Source organism: Mandrillus leucophaeus, unplaced genomic scaffold, assembly GCF_000951045.1.
Source record: "Mandrillus leucophaeus isolate KB7577 unplaced genomic scaffold, Mleu.le_1.0 Scaffold216, whole genome shotgun sequence".
Taxonomy (NCBI): Eukaryota; Metazoa; Chordata; class Mammalia; order Primates; family Cercopithecidae; genus Mandrillus; species Mandrillus leucophaeus.
This window is the reverse complement of record NW_012102210.1, coordinates 805,673-822,101: the sequence shown is the minus strand read 5'-3', so window position 1 is coordinate 822,101 and position 16,429 is coordinate 805,673. Positions and strand designations below refer to the sequence as shown.

Here is a 16,429-nt window from a genome sequence, read left to right as displayed (position 1 = left end):
GAAGGCTGGAATGTAACAAAAGCCCACCAAGAGTTTTGCCCAGGCCTTTCCAGGGCCTTGATGCATGACAAGATAACAAAGGAATTCTTAACAGGACCCATTTAGGATTAAACAAGTTTTTACTGGGGGTGTGAAGAAATTCCCCGGGTCTTGACAAGTTTTTTGGGGGGTCTAAAAGAGTTCCTCAAACCTCCATGGTTTAGCAGGAGACAAGAAAAGGGTAATCACCCCTGGCCCCTGGACCCATCTTGATTAAGTACATTTACTGAGGCTCTGGAGGAAGGTCTTCAAAACTCAGACCTTAGTTATAGATTCAAAGAAGTTAGTCGCTTATGTCTTTAGATGAATGCACACTTACACGTAGACATATAGCTTAGAAGGTATATAAGCTCTGGAAAGCTTTGTAATTTTGACTTGGCCTGCTGATATTTTCCAGGCCTTCTGCCTGTACCTGGTTACAGAAATAAACTCTCTTCTTTCCCAGTTCATCTGTATCTCATCATTGGGCCATGAGAATAAGTAGCCAGACCCTCGGTTTGGTCTGGGAACACACCAGTATTAGTCCGTTCTCACACTGCTAATAAAGATATTCCTGAGACTGGGTAATTTAGAAAGGAAAGAGGTTTAATTGACTCACAGTTCAGCAGAGTTGAGGAGGCCTCAGGAAACTTACAATCATGGGGGAAGGGGAAGCAAACATGTCCTTCTTTACATGGCAGCAGCAAGAAGTGCAGAGTGAAGTAGGGGAAACACTTTATAAAACCACAGATCATGAGAACCGGGTGGAGATCACTGTTCTCATGATTCAATTACCTACCACTGGGTCCCTCCCACAATACATGGGGATTATGAGAACTACAGTTCAAGAGGAGATTTGGGTGGGAACACAGCCAAACCATATCAGCACCAAACAATCTTTTAAAAACTCTAGCCTCTGAATTTTCGAGGAGGCTGATTTGAGTAAGAATAACACTCCAGTCTCCCATTTAGCCAGCTCTGCATGTATTAAACTCTTTCTCTGTTGCAATTCCCCTGTCTTGATAAATCAGCTCTATCTTGGCAGCCAGCATGATGAATCCGTAGGGCGGTTACATTAACTAGGTACATATTAGATACACTACCTCCTTTAAACGGACACTAGTCCTGTGGGGTAGGTACTGTTATTAGTTCAGTCTACCTCATAGACAAGGAAACTGGGACTTGGGAAGGTGTTTGACTTGCCTGATTTCACACAAATAACAAGGCTGACAGAGCCTGACTCCAAAGGCTTTGCTTTGAACCCTACAGTGAGCCTCCTGTGCCACCTTAGAGGCCCATGAGTGCATCATGAAAGAAATAGAAAGGTCGTTGGTTTGCTTAATCCATGGGAAGGGGAGCCCAGTCTATAAATTTGATCTGGCCCATATTTTTTTAATCTTATGCCAAGTGCTATTTTTTGTATTTCTGATGCTTTGACATCTGGAGCCTTGTTGACCTTGGAGGGACTGTCTTCCCACAATTCCCAGAGCTGATAAAGGACTCCCCACTTGCCAGCAGGCCTTTCATATGCAAACCAGTCACTTTGAGCCCATACCTCACACCTCTTCCATGGCCTGTCACACTCAGGGCCCACCACATTCCCCTCTCCTAAGCATCCTAGGGCTAGGTTCCAGCAACTCAGGACAGCCCCTACTGTTTATGTCTATACATAGACAGCTTTATGTCTACGTGTAAGTGTGCCCAGAGCCCACAGAAATTATTCAAACTGGCCAGTCCCCAGTTCTGTTTACCCTGCCTCGCCCATTCCTTCCCTCAGAAACCACAATAAAGGCTCTTGTCCCCATGTTCCCCTCACTCCCTCTGCCTCCTGATTGACCCCTTCACTGATTCTGGCACTGACGCCAGAGCTTCCCTGTGTGGCCCTGCACGGTGTGGCCTCCCCTTGGAAATGGTAACACACAATCTTTTCAATGACAGCCATCTCCTGATCTGTTGGCCTCACTGTACCTGAATAACAATAAAACCTATATTTAAAAACACACACATGCTTGTTCTTTGCTGGGGCGGTCAGGAATTAATGAAAAAAAAAATTTTTTGAGACAGTTTCACTCTGTTGCCCAGGCTGGAGAGCAGTGGCTTGAACAAGGCCACTTCTTCTTCTTTTTTTTTTTTTTTTGCAACAGGGTCTGGCTCTGTTGCCCAAGCTAGAGTGCAATGGCATGATCACAGCTCACTGCAGCCTTGACCTCCAGGCTGAGGAGATCCTCCTGCCCCAACCTCCTGAGTGGCTGGGACCACAGGTGTGCACCACCACAACTGGCTAATTGTTTTCTGTGTGTGTGTGTGTGTGTGTGTATGTGTGTGTTTTATAGTAGGGTTTCACTCTGCTGCCCAGACTGGTCTCAAACTCCTGGGCTGAAGTGGTCCACCCATCTTGGGGACCCACCATGGTGGCATTAGCCACCATACCCAGCTTTGAGTGGCCATTTTAAAAAGCTTTTAAAAGCTCATTAATTGTATTTTTCAGATGGGTTAAAGTCTTATATGAAGAGGAGGTTGGGAGGTCTACACTATGCAGGGATGGCATTTGGAGTTTTCAGGAGGTAGCCTTGAAGGCAGGGCCCTAAAAGAGGGAGGAGAGGTGGAAGAGAAGGGTGCACTGTGGGTGCAGCTCTGCATCATGGTAGCTGGCAGAGACCCCGGAGAAAACAAGTGGGTCAGAGAGAGGCAGCCCTGTGGTGGGACGATGAAGACCCAGAAGAGAGCCACCATTCCAATGGAAGTGGTCTCCATGCCTCCGCACCCACAGCGCACCCTTCTCTTCCACCTCTTCTCCCTCTTTTAGGGCCCTGCCTCCACCCCTGCAGAGGGTAGCAGAGTCCCCCAGTGACTCTGGGACTTCCCCTATGCCAGTGGCGGTTTAAGTTGAAGAATATGGGTGTGCAGGAACCAGGGCTGGGGCAGCCCAGAGGACCATGGCCCTGGTGCTGAGAGCCATGTTAGCAGCAGGAAGATGGGAGGAGTGGGTACAACTCAAACTGAAAAAGAAGTGGACAGGAGACAAGCTACCTTCCCCCAAATGCCCCAAAGGAAAGTGATCCAGAAAGGCTGGCAGGGCACATAGCTCCTGTTCTATTGGGTTCATGGAACAGCCCCGGTGGTTGACCCTAGGATGGCACACTCACCAACCCAGTGTTTTCAAACTGTGCCTTTCAATCTACAGCAACACTTTGAAAATATTCTTTCTCTCAACTATCTTCCAAAAGTATTACTCATTCAGTGAGTAACAGTAAGAGCCCTCAAGTCATCCTACCATGCCAGAAATCTAGCCCTGCAATCTGACCAGCTGCATGGCTGGGTACACATGACATAACCTTCCTGAGACTGTTTCCTCATCTGTAAAAGTCATTCATTCATTCAACAAATATATAGTGAGCACCAATCATGGGTCAGGTACTGTTGTAGGTACTGGAGATACTGATGAGAATAAAATGGACAACCCGCCCGGCACTGTTGGAGCTTGGAGGAAATCATGCATTCTTCAGAGGGTTCTGGTAAAATTTCAGTTAATGCACCTAACGCCCCCCACATGTGCCTGGAACATAGACAGGACTTGGTGGGCATCAGTTCCCTTCTTCTCCTCCCCACTCACCATGTTCCTGTGCTTTTCTGCACATTCCCATCCCATCCAGTGACTGTCAGGACCACATTAGATCATGACTAGAAGTGCTGTCATGTGCAGGAGGGTTAGGTTTCTTTTTGATCTTTCCTGAGGATAGAGAAATAAGACCCTCAAAATGTCAGGGAGAAAAACTATAGCCAATAGAAGGAAGGACTTTCTAATGAATAATCCAGCCCTGGAATGGGTGTCTGCCTCACTCCAACACTGTCTATCAAGGATGGAAGAGATGAGACACCCAACCTAATGACCCAGAGGTCTCCCAACTCTGAGACAATGGCCCTGAGCCAAGGGGTGAGGCTCAAGGCATGAGTCACCAAGGCACAGTGCTAGGCACAGGTAAGGATCAATATGTGGTGGCCCTGGGGTTACACCAGCACCACTGTGACCACGAGAGCCTCACACAGCCCAGCCTGGTACATATGGAAGGAGTACTGGAGATGAAAATCAGCTCATACCCATCATGGTAAGGATTGGATCAGGCAAGGACCATCCACGGATGCTAAATTTAGGGGGACATTTTCTTGAGAAGCAGAATATTGGCACCATCTTAAAGTATATCTTAACAAACTTCAGGGGGGAGAAAAGAACATTAATACACAGTGGAAAAATCAGACAACACCTTGACCAGGTGATTGAAATTAACATTCCCCAGTAAGGAACATCACATGCCTCCAGATCCGGAGATAGACACAGCATCACTTAGACAGGGATGAGTAACCTAATCCAAGCTTGAATCTAAGCATGAGAAAACATTAAACAAACTGCCGTGAAAGTTGTCAGAATCAAAATGAAGTCGCTAATGTTAAGAAACCCCTGACAAAAAGAGCTAAGGAAGGCCATGAAGAGAGGGTTCTCATGCTTGTATGCCTGATAACACAAACCCTCACAAAAGACTGCAAAAACACAATCTTGCACAAAGGCCATAACAGCCTTACACAAAAAACACTTCTGCAAGAACATCTGCCCACTAATTACCTGTCCAACCTCAGACCAGAATCACCCTTGTAATTGATCTTTATAGCCAAGGATAATATTTCAAAATAATTATGTAATCCTAATTATTTTCCTCTAAAAACCTGTTTCTTTCTTTCTTTCTTCCTTCCTTCCTCCTTTTTTTCTTTTTTTTTTTTTTTTTTTTTTGAGACAGAGTCTCACTCTATCACCCAGGCTGGAGTGCAGTGGCGTGATCTCAGCTCACTACAACCTCCATCTCCTGGATTCAAGCAATTCTCCTGCCTCAGCCTCCTGGGAAGCTGGGACTACAGGCGCACGCCACCACGCCCGGCTAATTTTTGTATTTGGAGTAGTGATGGGGTTTCACCATGTTGGCCAGGCTGATCTCGAACTCCTGACCTCAAATGATCCACCCACCTTGGCCTCCCAAAGTGCTGGGATTACAGGTGTGAGCCAGCGCACCCAGCTGAAAACCTTTGTGTTTCTTTACCTCCTTAAATACTCACATGGTTTACTATGGCATGTATATTCCCACGGCTGGCTGTATTCCCTCATAAATATCTTTTTTCTTTAGAGAGTCTCTCTCCGTTTGTTATTTAGGTTGACACCCCAAATGAGGAACATTCTATTAGAAAAAAGGGATACTATATAATTCAAAAATGTAAATTGTCATAAAAGACAAAGACTATGCAAACGTTCCAAATTAAAGGAGGCTATGGAAACATGACTAAATTCAATATGGACCACGGGCTGGATCCCGCACTGGGGGAGGGGAAAGGGAAATTGCTATGAAAAACACTATTTCATCCATTAACATGAATGGAATATAAGCAATATATTAGATAAAAGTATGGTATCAGCCAGGTGCTGTAGCTCATGCCTGTAATTCCACCACTTTAGGAGGCTGAGGCAGGAGGATTCCTTGATCCTAGGAGTTCAAGACCAGCCTGGACAACATAATGAGACCCTGTCTCGACCAAAAAAAAAAAAAAAAAATTTAAATTAGCCAGACGAGGTGGCTTGTGCCTGTGGTCCCAGCTATTCGGAAGGCTGAGGTAGGAGGATGGATTGAGCCCAGGAAGTCAAGGGTACAGTGAGCCTTGTTCAAGGCACTGCACTCCAGCCTGGGCAACAGAGTGAGGCCCTGTCTCAAAAACAAAGAAACAAACAAAAAAGTATGGCATCATGTTAAATTTACTGATGTTGATAACTATGTCCCTATTAAGAAATATTTAGGAGTCAAAGAACATGATGAATATAACTTACCTTCAAATGGGAGTAAGAGAAAGAGGGAGAAACAAGAAGGGAGAGAAGAGAGAGAGAAAAGAGAAAGAGAGAGGGAGGAAGGGAGATAATAATAATAATAAATATAATAAAATATATATAATAAAACTAATGGAGTAAAATGTGAATAAGTGTATCTGAGTAAACAATATATGGATATTCTTTGTACTATTTTTGCAACTTTAAATTTGAATTTAAAAAAATGTTCCAGAAGGGTTACCATGTATCCATTTCTCATTCTTTCTTTGAAACTAAGAAAAGGACACGCCAATTGAAACCATGTAAATATTACAACTAACTCATCTCTGACTCAGCTGCATCTTCCCCTGGTTAGCGTCAATGAGCCGGGTGACAGGAAAGTGAGAGAGCCCTGTCCTGGAAGGAGACACACGCCGTACAGCGGAGGAAGCACCTGTCCTCTGAGCCCCTCCAGCTCTCCGCTATGCGTGCCGGGCAGTGAGGGGCAGGAAACGGGGGACAGCAGGACATTCCACAGCCCCTGAGTCCCCTGGCCTCTGGCAGCCTCCCTGCCAGTATTTGATTCCCCAGGGCCTGCCCAAGGGTAACTGTAAATAGTTTTCCACTTCAGTCTAGAGAAAGACAAAAGAAAAATGATTCTGAAACTCAGGGATGTCCTGGATAGAATCCAGGGCAAAATATAGTCATAAAAATCCTTGAAAATAAGGATATGGTCAATGTTTACGGGCCCGCTGAAAACAATGGGGCAGTGAAGAGCAAATACTCCTGCCCAAAACAGCCTCCCAAGCATGCCAGAACCAGGGGCTGGCAAACCAGCTTGCTAAAACCAGAGGCCAAGCCCATGCCTTTTCCCAACTTCTAACACAGAGCAAAAAGCTCTGCCTTTATAAAGGTCTATGTGCTATGCATATTCACTGCAGCACTACTCACAACAGTAAAAACAGAGAATCAACCTAAATGCCCATCGATGATAGACTGGATAAAGAAAATGTGGTACATATACACCCTGGAATACTATGCAGTCATAAAAAAGAATGAGATCATGTCCTTTGCAGGAACATGGATGGAGCTGGAGGCCATTATCCTTAGCAAACTAACCCAGGAACAGAAAACCAAATACCAAGTGTTCTCACTTATAAGTGGGAGCTAAATGATGAGAACACGGTAGGCATACAGAGGAGGACGCACACTGGGACCCTTCAGAGGGTGGAGGGTGGGAGGAGGGAGAAGATCAGGAAAAATAACTAATGGGTACTGGGCTTAATACCCGGCTGATAAAATAACCTGTACAACAAACTCCCATGCACAAGCTTGCCTATATAACAAACCTGCACCTGTACCCTGAACTTAAAAATTCAAAACAAACAAATAAAGGTCTGTGTGTACACATGCACCTCCGGGTAAATGCCTATTGCCATGTGAATGTGCAACTGACAGGTGACAAGCAGAGAGAAAAAAGTTTTATACAGATAGAACAGAGTGAGGGTTAGTATTCCTAATAATACTACAAATATATGTAATTATTATGAATTAAAAAGAAAAAGACAAGCAACCCAAAACGCAATGATTGGCAATCACAAAATAAGAAATAGAAAGGGGCAATCAGCACAGAAAAGATGCTCAGCTTTACAAATGGCCAAGGAAACACAAATTACAGATACTTTTTTTGGTCCCTCATACTAGCAAACATAAATTGGCAGGCACTTTATTGCATTGTTGCTGAACATTAATTGGGACATCATTTTTGAAAAGCAATTTGGCAGAATCTACAAAAATGTTATTTGCTCATACCCTTTGATCTAGTAATCCCACTTCCAACGACCTATCCTAAAGAAAAAAATAGCATAAGAACATAAAAATATTTGGATAAAGATGTTCACTGGATAAGCATTCGAGAGCAAGACATTGGAAAGAAACTAAATATCAGTCAATGAGAGTACGGTGGGGTAAATTATGGTGCACACATACCACGGAATACCACATAACAATTTAAAAATGTGACGGACTGACCTGGGAAAGAATCAATGATGAAGTGATAAAAAGCAAAGTGCAGACCAATACATATAGCATAATTCCATTTTTGTATAAGTAAACAAGCATGCATGTATATAAACAGATGTCTGTAGATCACTTAGGAAAAGTCCAGAAAGATATGCACCAGGCTGGGTGTGGTGGCTCACGCCTGTAATCCCAACACTTTGGGAGGCCGAGGCAGGCGGATCACCGGAGGTCAGGAGTTCAAGACCAGCCTGGCCAACATGGTGAAACCCTGTCTCTACTACAAATACAAAAATCAGCTGGGCATGGTGGCGGGCACCTGGAATCCCAGCTACTCCGGAAGCTGAGGCAGGAGAATCACTTGAACCCGGGAGGCAGAGGTTGCAGTGAGCTGAAATCATGCCATTGCACTCCAACCTGGGCAACGAGAGCAAAACTCTGTCTCAAAAAAAGAAAGAAGGATATGCACCAAATCGTTAACCATGGGCATCTCTGGAGAAAAGAGAAGAAATGCATGGGTAGAAGGTGGGAGAACTTGTACTTTTTCTTTTAGAACTTTTTAAGAATGAAACGCACTTTTACACTTATAAAAATTACTTAGATTTTTTAAATATTTTTGTGGAATTTTTTAGTTGTTTTAAATTAAAAAAAAAATACATGTGCACATATTATGCAATGTTAGTGCACACTAAGGTACTGCCGGGTGTCCAAATGGGCCACGCACATAGTGTTCACATGTTTGTGGCATTTATGTATGGATCCTGCATCTGTATGGATTCTGCTCCCAACAGCCCCCATATATTGCACCTTCAGTATTCCAAGCACTGAGCAGGCATTTGACACACATGCATTATATTATTTAAATTTTACAGCAACCTTGCAACATAGGAACTGCTTTTGCCATTGTCCTGATGAGGAAACAGTTTCAGAGAGGTCCAGGTCAAAGACAGGATAGGACTCTGTTGACAGTGGGGTCCTGAGCAAAGCCCCTGACCCTCATTCTCATTCCACCACCCCTGCCCTGCAAGCTCTGATGGGCAGCCTGAGAATTAGAATGCCTGCTCCTCCCAGTACAGAGTCCCTCAATCCCATCAGCACACTCCAGGTGTGGGTGACAGGCCCCGACTGACCAGGCCCCCTCCCTGGGTGCCTCTGTCATCTCCCACGCATGGCTACCCTAAAGAACTAAAAGCATGTTCAGCCCCTTCCTGGAAACCCCCACATTCCCTCAACAAGTGAAGCTCATTGTCATAGAAGGCATCAGACTGCCCTCACCTCTGGCCCGATGGCACCAAGGCCAGGCTCAGAGTTGGCCCTATGTCAGGAAGACTCACCATTCCTAAAATATCTTCTCATAATCTGTTGCAGTGGCTGGACACCTACCATGAACACTTCCCTTCTTTCTAAGCAGAGTCTGAGCTATAAAGCAGCATCCCCCAGTTCCTGAAACAGAGTGAAACATGAAGCCATAGGCTGCCACCTGTGCATTCATATGATTTGGTGCTTTTTCAACCCATAGCTGGCTGAGAGCAGCCTTTGGTGGGAAAGGGCTGGGTCAGTGGGACTTGGAGCAGTGGGGGCAGCAGAAGGAAGCACGGGGCGACAAGGGCAAAGCAGCAATGCAGAACTAACATTTAGGGAGCCCCCCATGGTGGCAGGTCCCTTGATTTGATACTCCCTAAGAACGGAAGAAAGCAAGGCTCGGGGCGTGTAGTGACCTGCCCAAGGCCACAGAGTGTTGCAACTAGACCCTGGCTCTTCTCAAAGTCCACGCTTATTCCGCTGGACCAGATCATGCAGCTCAATGTGGGGATGGGAGGAGGAGCAGCTGAAGGAGGAGAAGGAGCATTGGAGCTCAGGAAGGTTCTCAGGTTGTCTCCTGGTTCCTCTCCAGTTGCAGGCACCATGACTGACGCTCAGACCATGGGGGAGGGTGAAGGCAGGAAGGCATCTGAGTGCAGGTGAGAGGCCCCACAGTGCCCACTTTACAGAGTCACCCGGTCCCTAAAAGGTACAGAGTAGATCACACTATTCCAAAGAAGATGCCACTGTGAACACCTAAAAGAGAGCTTCTTTAAAGGCAGTCGTGTGCCTCCTGACTAGACCTCCTGCTATACCTCTTGATTAAAGCAGGGAGGCTGGGGGCATGGTCAGGCTGGAGGGTAGAGTGACCAGGAAAAGCACAGGGAGCCCACTGAAGCCTGTATCTCAGAGAAACGATGATTAATGCCTTAATATAAGGTGTCACCTGCGGTATTTGAGACCTCCTCATTTAACAGGGTGTTTTGTATGTTTCCTTGTTGCATCTGGGCCCCCTGTCTTGGGGTCTGGTTAGGCCTGGGGTTAGTGAGTCACTGCAGGCAAAGCAGCATCATTTTGACCCTGGTGCTTTGCCAGGTGGATGTTTTGATCCCATGGAGGTTTTTGCTTCCATGTTAAATTTAAATTTACCAAACATTTAAATATAAAAAACACCTACAGTAATCAATTTTCACTGAGAAGGCATTTTTCCAGAACAAATTAAATATAACCAGTTTAATGTGTTGATACATTTTGCATACAGAGTGATTAAAGTGCTTTCTTTTTCTCTTTTACCATCTTTATTTTCATTTTACCAAAATTCTTTTCATTGAAGACAATTAATCCCTGTTTAAATTTCCCAACACAGATTTGGCTCACAGATTTTTAAATTATTTTTTGGTTGACATCAAGTTTTATCAAATATTGCTCCCTGCCATTTTGAGTTTTCTTCTGTGGAATTATTTCTATTAAGTCCAATTTCCCAGGTCAGTGTTTGCAGTTACCAACAGGATTCTTCCGTCTGTTTTTCAATTCTTTAACAATTTTACCATATGCAGTTTCAGCCATTATTACTTGATGGTGATTATTTTGCCAATAATCACATACATAAACAATTACAAGAATGACCATTTCTATCTATTTCTTAGTGAATCCATGGAAAAATCGAGAGCAATTCCTTTCAGAAGTGCCAGCATCAGACCAAGCACAGTGGCTCACACCTGTAATCCCAGCACTTTGGGAGGCCGAGGCAGGTGGATCACCTGAGGTCAAGAGTTCAAGACCAGACTGACCAACATGGTGAAACCCCATCTCCACTAAAAATACAAAAATTAGCCAGGCGAGATGGCGGGCACCTGTAATCCCAGCTACTTGGGAGGCTGAAACAGGAGAATCGCTAGAACCTGGGAGGCAGAGGTTGCAGTGAGCTGAAATCATGCCGCTGCATTCCATCCTGGGCGACAGAGCAAGACTCTGTCTAAACAACACCAACCAAAAAACGCCAGCGTCTCTCTAACACAATGAATTCTCTACCCTGCGTGCACACTGCCCCCTCTGCCATCCCCGGTGGTTTCCAAAAGTGCTGACTCCTGCAGCCCACTCCAGAGGTTTCTGTTTAATCAGTTTAGTGCAGAGCTCAGACACTTATTTTTTTTTAAGCTCCCAGGTCATTTCTAGATGCAGCTGGGGTAGAAACACTGTTCTAAAAATCTAAAGCTCCTCTGTCCAACACAGCAGCCACTAGCCACATGTAGTTAATTAAATCTAAGCCATTAAAATTAAATACAGTTTAAGATTCAATTTCTCAATCACACTAGTCAACACAGAGACATTTCCATCATCTCAGAAAGTTCTAGTGAGCAGCGCTGGTCTAGAGTCCAGATCAGTGGCTCTCAGCTCAGGCTGCACAATGAAAACACCAGCACCTGGAGAGTGGGTGATGCTGCACAGACCCTGCCCCAAACCAATTAAATTAGAACCTTGGCCGGGGCCCAGGCATGGGTGTATGTAAAAGCTGCCCAGGTGACTCTATTGTGTGACCTGAATTGGGAACCTCTGGGCTGAACATCCCGGGGACCAAAACACCTGGTCAGGGACCTGGATCATCTCCCCTTAAGCTTCTCTCTGAGAAGCCCCGAGTAAACAGGAACTTGTCCAGTGCAGCCTGGAACAGGACTCGCCCGCTAGGTTTGCCCGAGTGTCTTCCATCCCAAGGAGTGGAGCTTCCTTTTATATGCATTGGAAACCTGATTTTAGCCAGATAAAGATCCATCCCTGAAGTTGGCTCAGGGGTCCTCGGGCTTAGGGCTGCCCCTCTCATGGGTTAGTGGGATGCTGAGCAGCCCAGAGGCAGTTCCCAGATGGAGATTTCCTTCCCGAGGCATGAAAGGATTCCCCAGATCCCACTCTGGGCCAGCAGACCAGTCTGGTTTAACGAGGTCACCCCTAAACTGCCAGTGATCATCAGGAAAAACCCAGAAATGCCAAACGCCCCAGAAGCCATAGGAAAGAGAGGACAGTGGCAGTGAGGATGGTGAGGATCAAGGAAGGGCAAGAGAAGGAGGAGAGAAAGAATAAAAGGAGGGGTACAGGAAGGAAAAGAAGCAAAGCAGGAGATGCAGAGACAGAGCTGCGAGTGAGAGGCTGTAAAGAATGAGGGAGGCTTGAGGGGAAATCTAGAAACAGAGAGAGCCAGAGGGTGGAGGTGGGGAAGAGGGAGGGGAGGCAAGGTGGAGGGGGACTGAGAGGGTTAATGGACGCAGAGGGCTGTGATCCCCTCAGTTGGAAGAGGTCGAGGGAGGACAGCAGATGAGCTCACAGAAGACACGCCCAGGACTCCCACAAACAAAAGGGGTGGCTGCATGATGACTCCGGGGACCCTCACTGGAACCCACCAACTGGAGAGGCCCGAGGACAGTTGCAAGGCACAGCCGCCTAACCCTTGAGTCCCTCTTTGCTTCCTGACCCAATGGGCAGGACTGGAGGGCAGTGAGGAGGTCTTCAATCTAAAATGCTCATTAAAGGGCTGGGAGCAGTGGCTCACACCTGTCATCCCAGCACTCTGGGAGGCTGAGATGGGAGAATCACTTGAACCCAGGAGGCGGAGGTTGCAGTGAGCTAAGATCACACCATTGCACTCCAGCCTGGGTGACAGAGCAAGACTTCATCTCAAAAATAAATAAATAAATAAATAAAATGCTCATAGAACTGGGTTCCCTGAAGGTTTTTCCTTTTCTTTCAAAATTTAAACTGTCTTGTCACTCCCTGGTTTGGTTTTCCTTTTACACTTTTAGAATTTGTATTGCCGCTTGTCTTTGGTTGTTTTCTCACATCCATGTGCAGGGTGGAAGTACTTCGCCGTCTGGTCATGGGGTGGGGGTGACAGAATTACTTTGCAGGTACCTTTGCTGCCTCCCCTGAGGCACTGTCCCTGCCTGCAAACAGCTGAGGAGGCCACACATCCCATGTTTTCCTGGCACAAAGCCAGTGATCTCAGCTCACTACAACCTCTGCTTCCCCGGTTCAAGCGATTCTCCTGTCTCATCCTCCTGAGTAGCTGGGATTACAGGTGCCCACCACCACGCCTGGCTAATTTTTTGTATTTTGAGTAGTGATAGGGTTTCACCATGTTGGCCAGGCTGGTCTCGAACTCCTGACCTCATGTAATCTGCTGCCTTTGGCCTCCCAAAGTGCTGGGATTACAGGTGTGAGCCACTGTGTCTAGCCATGAAGTCAAAATTCTATCATTTCCTCCCATGACAGTGTTGCTTGGGCATATTCTGAGAGTCCTCAAGTATTTATGAAGGTATGTGCACATTTCACTCTAGTTTAAGGCAAGTTTTAATTGCTAGAAATCTGAAACTGAGATAAATGTTTGGAAAAATCAAAAATTACACTTAAATGCTATAAGAAAGGTGTTTCTGGTAAATTGGTGATGCTGGTGAATTGGCTGCCCTGCAAACTGATCTTTGAGGACCTGATTTCTGGCACACGGCCCTGCAGTGAATTGCTTATGTGGGGCACTTCTTTTTAGGGAGCTAGCTGCCCCCAGGAACTAGAGGGCACCCACACGGGCCAGTGGGAGGACCCCAAGGTTCAAAGCTTCCCGTTCCCCATATGACCTCTGCTCCACAGAGCCAGAACAGCCTGCGTGTGTCCGTCACCTACTGTCACTCTGAGGGCTAGACTGGTCCTTGAATTGATCAAAAATATGTTCACAGCTTTCATGTTGCCTTTGTGGTCTTAGAAATCTCCCTACAGACAGCTGATTTTTTAAAAAATTGAACTTCCAGTGATAGAGTAGAATCTAGAGGCTGGGAAGGGTAGCAGGGAGAGGGGGGTGAAGCAAGGTGGTTAATGGATACAAAAACACAGTTAGATAGAATGAATGAGATCTAGTATTTCCCTAGCACAATAGGGTGACTACAGTCAACAATAATCTATTGTATAGTTTTAAACAACTAAAAGAGTAGAACTGGAATGTTGCCAACACAAGAAATGATAAATGTTTGTGGTGATGGATACTCCAATTACTCGGACTTGATCGTTATACATTATGCCTGTGTCAAAACACTACGTGTACCCCATAGATACGTACAACTATTATCTACTCATAATAATTAAAAAAATTTTTTTAAGGAAATCTCTAGCCAGGCACGGTGGCTCACACCTGTAATCTCAGCACTTTAAGAGGTTGAGGCAGGTGGATCACCTGAGGTCAGGAGTTCAAGACCACCCTGACCAACATGGTGGAACCCTGTCTCTACTAAAAACACAAAAATTAGCCAGGTGTGGTGGTGGGCACCTGTAATCCCAGCTACAGGGAGGCTGAGGCAGGAGAATCACTTGAACCTGGGAGGCGGAGGTTGCAGTGAGCAGAGATTGTGCCACTGCACTCCAGCCTAGGTGACAGAGCAAGACTCTGTCTCAAAAAAAAAAGGGGGGGGGAATCTCCCCACAGAGACTAAAAATGCTGGATAAGATCATGAAAATGAAACATGTGCTTCCACTACATGGCCTGCAGTAACCAGACTGTCCTGCCTTTGCCCCTCTAAACTCTGTCAGCGCCAGCATTGTCAGGGGAACTGAACTCTCCAGAAGGGACCAACACCACCCTGGGGCTTCCAGGAGCCTCTGAGAGGCACATGGGGCTCAGTGATTATGAGCATGTCCCAAAAACCTGCCCTCCAATCACAGCTCTGCCATCACTAGCCTTCAAGAAAGTTGCCCAATCTCTCAGAGGCTCAGTTTCCCCATCTATAAAGGTGACAGTTACAATAGCCGTATCTAACTGATGGGTAAAGGTCTTGTATATAAGACAGCATGAGGCCAGACACTCAGCTGTGTGGCAGTTGTGTGACTTTGCTGCTATTCTCCTCAGCCTGGCATTGGAGACCCCCGTCTCAATTCTTCCCCACCGCCCACTTCTCACAGGGCTGCACCTGTAAGGCCTGAGCCTGGCTGCCCGCCACATCCACACACTGGAATACCCTCCCCTTCTTGTCTTTTCAAAGCCTACCCCTGCCTTCAAGTCAGTCTGAGTGACCCTCCTCCAGGAAGCCTTCGAGGACTGCCCACTGTCCAGGGCTACTCCCTCCCTGGTCTGCGGGTCCACCATTCATGCCTGTTAGCGGCTGCCTTGCCTTCCACAGTGTCTGTGTTGGGAAGGTAGCCGAACTGATTCCAATCCCTGTCCCCCATGCAGGTGGAGATGGCTGAGGTCAACAGCTGGAAGAGATGGGCTCAAGATGCCCTGGCCCACAGGCCTGGGCCCCATACCTTGCAGCCGCACTTTTGGGGGCCCAGTGAAAGCGCCCCACCCTCCCCACACTGTGCACCCATGGCCAGCAGCCACAGAGAGAAGGTGGCAATTGGGGTTTTTTTCCGAGTTTTTAACATTTCAAATTTTCCAGGTGTTTTGCAGCTGGAGACCCTGATTGCCCTTCCCTAGGTTCCTGAATTCTCCTCCCCAACCCCTCCTGCCCCACCCCGGGGCAACACAGCCAGGCTTCCAGGCCTCAGATGCCGCTGACCTAGTTCCCAAACAAAGGCTCCCCTGTGAGCAGGTCACAAAACAGCAAGCCCATCCCTGACGCTCGGGCCTAGAGCTCTGTAAATGACACTTGAAGCATGAACCCACTCCTGCTGGCATCTAATGCAGATGCCTCCTCTCATGCCCAGCAGGGACAACTGGACTCACACCCTGAGGCTCGAGGCTCATCACGTGCAATTTCATGTGCTGTGTCTCCCAGTCCACCCACAGCCCCAGTCCAAGGCCCACCCATCTGCAGGTTGGGTTGAACCTGTCCACCACACCACCTCCGTTTACAAGGCCCAGGAGCTCAATGGCAAGAGAAGGGATTCATCGCCTGCCTAGGGGGAGCCGGCTTTTGCCACCACAAGTTTGCTCCTGCTATTCCCCCCACCAGGAAACCCACCCACTAGGTACATGAAAAACTCAGCAGAAACCCTGACACAGGGAGGCGCCCAGGCCAGGCTACCCATTATTACTGTTCTGATTTCTAAACCACGAATCTTACCTCTAGTCCTGCCCCTTCCATGAAGCCTTCCTGGAAAGCTCCCCGCTGGCTGCAGCTTCACTTTGCCTGCCTGCCTGCCTCCTGGAGGGGGCCTCTGCCCTCACTGGCCTGGGCTGGGCCAGGAGAGAGAGCCCACCCACCTCAGGGATCCTCTGGGCTGGAGCAGCAGGCAGCGAGTCTTCCTGCTCCCTAGGGCACACACTGTGCAAATGCG

At 46.9% G+C, this 16,429-nt stretch overlaps 1 protein-coding gene across 14 annotated transcripts in view; it reads right to left on the bottom strand.

The window, feature by feature from the left end:
- The window catches only part of DYSF (dysferlin), a 238,535-nt gene that overhangs the window by 193,778 nt on the left and 28,328 nt on the right, over window positions 1–16,429 (bottom strand). The gene's annotated exons all lie outside the window — the stretch shown is intronic.